The sequence below is a fragment of the Oratosquilla oratoria genome, chromosome 21 (genome assembly GCF_046742065.1).
Source record: "Oratosquilla oratoria isolate Oo_2021 chromosome 21, ASM4674206v1, whole genome shotgun sequence".
NCBI lineage: Eukaryota > Metazoa > Arthropoda > Malacostraca > Stomatopoda > Squillidae > Oratosquilla > Oratosquilla oratoria.
This window is the reverse complement of record NC_134797.1, coordinates 32,889,518-32,898,762: the sequence shown is the minus strand read 5'-3', so window position 1 is coordinate 32,898,762 and position 9,245 is coordinate 32,889,518.

Sequence of the window (9,245 nt, the reverse complement as noted above, 5' to 3'; positions counted from 1 at the left end):
ACATCAATTCAATTTGCAATGACATCAGTGGAAGAAAATGTCGAATCGACAGCTTCATCAGTTGATTCGTCATCAGGACAACCGTTTGATCTGTTTCAGATCGATGAATATTTCGGTTGCTAAGAAAAAAATGAAATCTAATTTCGTTATCCTTGTTCTATGACAAAATGCTTTTTTTATACACCAGATGATTTCAGCTGTGTTACCCTTCAGGTAGCAAAGGAATTCATCACTTACCTTGTCAAAAAAAAACCTGCAGTTCAGTTACGTTCGAAAAAAAATAGTGAAACGAAAAATAATAGATTACTTTGAGTATCATGAATCACGGCAGGGGAGAAAAACTGACGCTAATACAATAAGTTAGGAGGCTTGTTGGTCCGGTGGTTGAATATTATTTCTGGGCTCCACCCTACCCAACAATCCTCCAGTCTTCCTCGAGAAGGCCTTAGCAGACACCTAAGAGGGCGAGATGATTCATGCCGAATATAGAGCGGGATATCAGCAAAGAAAGAAAGAAAGAAAAAGAAAGAAAAAAAAGAAAGAAAGGATTATACTGGTAACAGATACAAGTTGACCTTTCACACGAACGTTTACAATACTACAGTTGCAATAAGAGATCTTAGAAAAAAGAAAAGATGATATGTCACTAAGCCATCATTAGTATATGTGAGTAGGCAGCTGTGATCAAGTAATTTGTTTCTATTATGTAGTTTTTTTCCTTTCTCTGTTAATTTATGGTCATCAACATCTAGTGTGGTGAATTCTTTCGAACTGACATTTCTTTTAGTATTCTTTTTCGTAAAGTCGTGTATGTAACAAAGGGAAGCTAGAATATTGCTTCCATTTGTTATACAATGCACAGTGAAAGATGATATCATAAGCTATGGAAAAGTTATTGATTAGTTTCGTCTAGTGTCGTGTAATGCACTGAAAGGTACAGTTGTCAATGAACCCTCTTTCTTTCTCTGTTGACGACAGTGTGGATAACTTCTGTTGGTTTCCTGTCCAAGGTCATGCAAGGATCTAATTTCACGTCGGGAAAAGCACCATCTGATGAGGATAAAGTTATTATTGATACAACTTTGTGTTCATTAGAACTTTATGATGCACTTGACACATTCGGCAGTTGCTTCTCCCAACTTATTTCGCTCCGGGGCACAAACAAACATTAGCTTTTCAAGGAGTAATTATGGAAGAAGTTCTAGTTACGTCTACACTGAGTGTTGCATAATCCTGTTTGTGTTTGAACTCCACGTAGGACAACTTTGTACAATCAAATATGCTTTCGTAGCCCATAAACATTGTGTCACGGTAATGAGAAACGTTATTGATTCCATCCTCAGATCATATCAATGCAAGATTCTCAAGACCGTTTTCTGTAACCATACATACATACATGGATCAAAACTTCCTTTCCCTTTTATTACATATGAAAACTGACATAAGTCAAACCAAAGTGCTTCTAGAGTGCAATATTCTGTGACAAAATTCTCCTAAAACACATTCTTGAAATTCTACTTTATTCACATAAAGATAGACGATAGACGAAATCACTTTACTTTTGTTTTTTTTATCTATCTACAACTATCTACATACTTGGGGATTCCGCCCATTCCTCCCGTTCCCGTGACCTCCCACCACCCCGCAATGGCGGAGAGATCCTTTCCATCAGATTTCTCTCTGGACTAAAATTTGCATTACCGTCCTGGAATTCTTCCCCTTTGATATCTATTCTGGGAAATGGTGCAGCAGCACAAGGTTGAATCATATAGCTTCGATGCTTTATATCCCTGAAGCGAAATAGTGCAGCGCAAGGTTGAATGATTTGACTTCGATGCTCTATATATCTGTTCTAAATAGAATTTGACGATACGTTGTAGAATAATTTGTTCTGGTTACTGTACTGAAATGAACATGAATGAAGATTCTCCTTCGTTTGATGGTACATGGGCAAAATCAGCCTCATTTTGACCCTCCTTTCGATGCTTTATATCTGTTCTAGATAGAATTTGACGATACGTTATAGTATAATTTGTTCTGGTTACTGTACTGAAACGAATATGAAAAAGGAGTCTCCTTCACTCGCATGGGCGAAACCAGCCTCACTTTGACCCAACTTCAGCCTAACGACCTCAAGACGCTTCACTTCCTTGTCGCGAAACTGCTGGTTCTTGAAGAATTTCCTTCACTTGACAGTGCATGGACAGACTTCATCATCATTTCGACCCACCTTTAGCCTAACGACCTCGGGGAGCTCTCCCTACCACGCTTCACGTCCTCACCGCGAAATTCCTGCATCTTGATGTGTCTGGGCCAAGGAGTCTGATGCGCAAACAAGCAACAGTTTACTCGTACAATATGTCGGCGCCGCCGACTCGGCCCCACCCGAAGTCGTCTCACCCTGACAACACCACGATTCATGTTCTCGTCACAAGTCACATCTAAAAATAAACTTAACACGGCCTGCATTGTGTGTGAATGCGAAGCGAAGTGTTAGTCTTTTTTTATGCGTACGTCAAGCCTGGCTGACTTAAGTTGCCAGACGATGACAGAAAGAAAAGAAAAGGTGTGGATCGAGGTTTCAACTACGGTAGCGTCACTGAGAACGCTTCGGGTGTCCATCCAAGTTGCCGCCGCCACGTTTAATCTCTTCTGTGCGATGTCTGTTTTTAGAAATTCTATTCCGGATAACGCGATCAGGGCAATTTTTCTCAGTTTAGGGAGCGTCACAGAAACGAAAGGATCAAAATCACTCATCCACTTCTGTTTTTGAAAATGATTCCTCCATTATTGAGAGGACGGCGTAGTGGTTTGGCGGTCCGTCAGTGATCGACGACGACAGTGCTCCGGTGAGGTGAGATGGTTTTAGTGAAGTTGGGTTGTAATCCTGAGGTCTTTGTCGCTGATGCCAACAAATGATAAAGCCACTCCTACGAACCATTTTATGACATGAGGAACGTTTTGGCAAGCGCCCACTCCTAACCCTGGGGTTGTTGAGCTGTCTTGTTATCGCTCGCACTAACAGTAAACAAAATATCGCAACCGAAACATGACCACAATCTCATCACTAGACAGAAACGATAAGGATAAATCTTAAACTTCGAATCCCCTGCCATCTTTAGTCACGTAATATGCCACAGTCAGCTTCAGCCGAATTCATCTAACTCTGTACCCCAAATGAGGACTGTAAAATTTTGGTTGAGTTGAACCACTCCGAAAACTAAAGAAATAAAAAAAAACGTTATCACCCACTAGCATGTAATATATATATATATATATATATATATATATATAATATATATATATATATATATATATATATATACATTTATATTTTGGAAGGAGGCCATTTATGATGCATGCGTTGTGTATATCCATGGACTTCAGCAATCTGCTTAAGAACCTGCTTCCAGACGACCGCACGTTGGTGCGCAACTTAGAAAAGCATTTCTACAAGCATAATAATGCTATCGCAGCTGTTGACTTCAACAACGCATATATTTATATGTGTATATATATATATATATATATATATATATTTTTTTTTGGGGGTGGGGGCTTCTATTCCCTATTCTGATACTATTTAAATTCTTTCCTCCAATATTGAACTAGGGCAGCTCTTCATAACCTGAGGTGCTGGAATTGATTTAAAGGGGTACTGGAAATGTGCAATATACTTAATATAATCATTTAGCTATCATTAGGTATCCATGATAAGCTGAGATGGGAGGGATGGAAATGGTGGTGGAGGGGAGTGAAATGGGTGGGAATAGGTACGTGCCTCTGACTTGGCTACCTCCCTTGTAAGGGGGAAAAAGCTCTTGTTATATAGATAGATATTACGCAGTCATACAGGAAGGCGCTGACGTAAGATATAATAAGCCTGTGGTCTCGATAGTAATGCAAATATATGAATGAATATATGCACTGCTTCTTTATGATACTGTACTTCCTGATCTGGCATCCTATTTACCCTTGTCTTGATAATTTTGTATCATTCAGCATTGTGATAAAACAAGCAGATCGAAGGCTCTCCCTGATGTGCATTCTTTATTACCGAACGCCCCCTTTTTATTATTTTATTTATTTATTTATTTATTTATTTATTCATTTATCTTTTTTTTTTTTTTTTTTTTTTTTTGCTTGAGCAAGTGGGTTTGTGAGCTTTCTTTTCCTTTTTTTCCTTCGTCTTTTCTTATTATATTGATCATTTATGCCTAATTTTTTAATATTAGACATTAGACATTTATAACGTGTAAAGAAATAAGGACTTTAATGTACATAAGTACTAATAAAGCACATGAATTCGTCGCATTTCCTTAAGGGACTAGACTGCACTCCGACAGTGCGCAGCTCAGTCCTCGCGATAATGATGTCACAACAAAGAAACAACAACAACAAATCACTCGTAACTGTTTATCATCCCTCCTATAACAACAGGCTACCCTCGTGCAGGATCTCAAATTGGATACTCATGAATCCTGTACATCACTGGGAGTCCTTCTATGGACACTCCCTCTTGGGGACCTCATGACTTTCTTCATGATTTAGTTGAGGTCCTCACGAAGGGAAGGTTCGTACAAAAGTAGGTTGCTTTGGAACAATAAACCTCTAAACACAAAGCGTGTCTCCTTTTCGAAACAAATCAGATCCCGAATGCCACTCATAATAATGACACATTGAGCTAAAACACCCTTCCTTTTTTTTGTTTGTTTGTTTTTGTTTTCCAAAAAGATTATTTAATGGACGGTTTCCCTCCAGGCAATGCAGGAGATCCTTCACTTTGCTTTGTGATCCAAAGGGACGAGTCATCGTCGGGTATGGTTTCCTGGACGACCCAAACCAGGTAACCCAAACCACAAATCCATTTGCAAATATCAATTCAGGGAAACAGAGAAAGATTCAAATGTATGAACGAATGACATCACCGCTGACGACCTGTGTAGCTGATCGCTCAAAATTGGGGAAGACTTTATTTTCCTCATTGTTCAATGTAGAACAGAAGTTTCCAATATTCATCTGTATACCAGATGAATATTGGAAACTTCTGTTCCACATTGAACAATGAGGATGAAAAAAAAAAGTCTTTAGCAATTTTGAACGATTACTACACAGATCATCAGAATGTCAACGGCTATCCAGTTTAACAGAAATTGTATTAGAGAGAATATTACTCCAAGAACATATGACATCGACAGCATAATGAGCCAAATGCTTTGATACGATGAGGCGTGTATCATCACTTATAATCCTACGGTGGGATTTTGGAGGAAATAGATAAGATCTCAACAACATGATCACCATTGAAAACGAAACACTTCTCAGTTGTTTAATAGTTGAGCTGTTAAGACAAATAAGGTGTCATGAAATTTCTCATTAATTGTCGAACAAACCACTGGGATTATAATTTCATCTAAGTGTTTAACTTTCCAAATAAGAAACTATTTATGGTGGCCGAAGGACTACCACGCACTCCCTTCGCTCACAGCCGAGACTGTGTAAACAACCCAATCCCTCGGGCCCTTTGCCTTATCATCCCTTCGCAGCCACCTTTGATGCAAAGTCCGTCTTCAGTATAAATAAGACAGGACTGGATGACCGACATCCTACTGCGCTCTCTCTCACCCCCCCCCTCTCTCTCTCTCTCTCTGACTCTCTCTCACTCTCACTTTCTTTCTCTCTCTCTGTCTCTCTCTCTCTCTCTCTCTTGATCTGACCCACTCTCTTTCTCTCTCTCTGATTCTCTCTCTCTCTCTCTCTGATTCTCTCTCTCTCTCTCTCTCTCTCTCTCTCTCTGATTCTCTCTCTCTCTCTCTCTCTCTCTCTCTCTCTCTCTCTCTCTCTCTCTCTCTCTCTCTCTCTCTCTCTCTCTCTCGTGACCGCCCAACAAAGAGACTGAAGAATAAAATTAAAAGTGGGAAAGGAATTTCAATTTAAAAAGCACAAAGCACTGGAAATAGAAAAAGAGAATAATTGAAATATAAGTGGCACATGAAGGAAATACAAAAGTAAAGAAGGAAAATAAACATTTCTGTCGACGGTAATGGATAATTTGAGAAAGAAACATATCAAGAAGAGATTTCTGAGAAAACTCATGAGCTTTTGATGAACATATGAGTGTAGTTTCTCTACATGGACAAGGTGAGAAAATGTGTAAAACATCCTAGTTTGAAGAATGTTACAGTGACGTGGTTGCTACGAAAAGAAAAAAAAAATTCAAAGAGTAGCAAGCATTTTTTCCGGCATAACTGACTAACCATACAAAGAGTAGATACACTAAAAATGCCATCGTTCGAAAGAGAGAGAGAGATAGAAAGAGAGAGAGAGAGAGAGGTAATACGTTGACACTGTTGAGAACAATGAAAGGAATTATTATAATTAACAAAGAAGTTGGGAAACAAGAAAATCTTGAGGACATGAAAACTAAAAAACGTAAGGTTTCTGAGAGATGTTAAGAAACGACTTTTCATACAGGTAAATCAATATGGGAAAATATTATAGTAATATAACATAACTGAATTTGAAGTTAAGTTTCAACAATGAAAACACAAAGGCGACATGTATACGTGCATGGATATATGTTTGAACGTATATATGTATGTACGTATGCATGTATGTATGTATATATGTATGTATGTATGTATGTATACAAGTATATATGTATGTATATATGTATGTACGTATGTACATAAGTATGTATGTACGTATGCATGTATGTATGTATATATGTATGTATGTATGTATACAAGTATATATGTATGTATATATGTATGTACGTATGTACGTATGTACATAAGTATATATGTATGTATGTATGTATATAAGTATATATGTATGTATGGAGGTATGTATGTGTATATGCATGTATGCATACATGTGCGTATGTATTTATGTACAAGGGTGAGTGCGTATGTGGGTGGACTCGCCCAGGGAGTCCTGTATCATTTAACGATGCTATTCCCCGAGCTGCGAGCGGATCTCAGCCAACCTTGATCCTAACAACCTTCCTTCAAGACTTGGTCCTCCTCTTGCTTGAGCCCAGAAGGGCGTCTTTGTGCGCTGCAGCGAGTCCTTCCCTCCGCAGGGCCTGAACCCAAGGTACTAAGAAGTCTTTCATCATAACCAAAATATGTTTGAGCCACTGGTTAACGGCGTTCGCTGTGGTGATTGTGCGTGGCAAAAGGAATGACCCGTCATCCAAGAGGTGCCAAGTTAAGAGGGAGGGAAGAGGGAGAGGGGAGTGGAGTATGTTGGGGATGGAATGGGTGGGAGTGGGTGTCATGCCTCTGTATTTTTGGCTACCTCCCTTGTAAGGGGGAGAAAGCCTTTTGTATATGTATATATGTATGAAGGTCAGATAATAAAAAAATTCCGAAGGCCCCCATAATTCAGTTTCTGAACGTATTTTGCAGTTTTATTTGGTAGAGATAGGTAGGTATTAAGAACGTAAACATATTTCCGAAAAATAATTGCGCCTTTATAGATCGATGACCGACAGACGAAATTTTCTTTTCCTACTTGCCTCCCCCCACCCCCATGCAACGCTTCTGTTATTGTCTATAATTAGTTTCCCTTTCAGGAGAATCCTTCGCCTTTGCGAATCGCACATTCCTCCCCAAAGACAAACACCAATAGGGCTCAAGTCGAAAACACTCGAATGACGACAATTCATGTCTTTGATTCGTCACTCACTAGCACATTGGTCCTTAACTGGGAATGCGAAATCAGATCCAAGGAGGACATCTATGTGAATAAAGTTTAAAAACACGACGTATTTTGGTTATTTACACATAATATCTATGTTGTTTCTTTTTTGTTAATTCTAGAAGAGGGTGCGATAACAGGTTTGTAAATTGAAGGGTTAAGGGAAAAGGTTAAGAGCAACTGTGCTTGCAACTGCAAACTTCAATGCTCCCTTTTGGGCTCCATCTTTATTCACATTTGCATCTATATATCTATATCTATATTTTCATCTATGTATCCATCTATATATTCATCTACCTACATCTATCATCTGTGTGTATATGTATGTATATATGTGTATATATATATATATATATATATATATATACATACATGTGTGTGTGTATGTGTGTGTGTGTGTGTGTGTGTGTGTGTGTGTGTGTGTGTGTGTGTGTGTGTGCGTGTGTGTGTGTGTGTGTGTGTGTGCGCGTGTGTATGATGTAGGTAGGAAGAAGAAACACGGGAGTCTTAATCCGACTCTAATCCTCATTAGTTTCGTAATGATCCTCAAAGCAAAACTGGTCAGGGATAAACTCTAATTAAGACTTGTTTTCCGTCACCGTCCACGTTAATCTGTCAGAATATCTAATCATATACATATGCGTGTGCGTTTATGTGTATTTGCGTGTGTTTGTGTGTGTTTGTGCGTGTATGTATGTATGTGTGTGTGTGTGCGTTTGTGTGTGTGTGTGTGTATGTGTAATATGTTCATTCTTGAATCTCTAAGTTATGACCGTGAGTTCACAGCTGGGACAGTTTCCACCTATAACTATATATTTTTTGGTACAAATAATTCTTGTTAGGAGTTGTAACCTACCTGCTAACTACTACAAGTTATGTGCTACCTTTCGTCATAGTTTTTAATAAATCAGGACGTATTGCAATAAAGGAAATGAGACATCTTCCCTTTAACATAATCCACTGGTCGAGTACATGGGTAAGAAATATATTTTGGAAAAGCACACCATGGAAATCATCTTTCTTGTATTCGATCTTCCCCCTGATCTCAAAAGAAGCAATCAAAAATTAAATTAAAGACCACAAAGAAAGTTGCATATTTCTGAATATGCGGCCATCTTCAATCAAATTTCTCTTAAAAATGTATTTAACTAATTATTGATTGAAGATTCTTTGACTGAGAAATCGCAGCCACTGCGGTCCTCGGGTACTCTTGAGAGGAATTTTGGATTTCTGAGATCTGTAAGTCGTCTCTCACACCCGTTCATTATATATTAGTGACATATAATTAACATCACAAGAAATGGCCGAGATGAGGTATACTGGAGACCTAATTCAGAGTGAACGAAAAAGGCGAGGAAGAAAACGAACAAGTAATCTAAATGAGGGGGAGGGGGGGGGGGAAGGGCCACCTGAGAAGACAGTGATGACGTCCATAACGACATATTCATCTTTTATTTATTTTTGAGCATTGAGTGACTAGAAGGACGAAGTAGAGGGCAGGAGGATGTGTACGAGGGAGCCAATGGTAAAGGACATGCAAG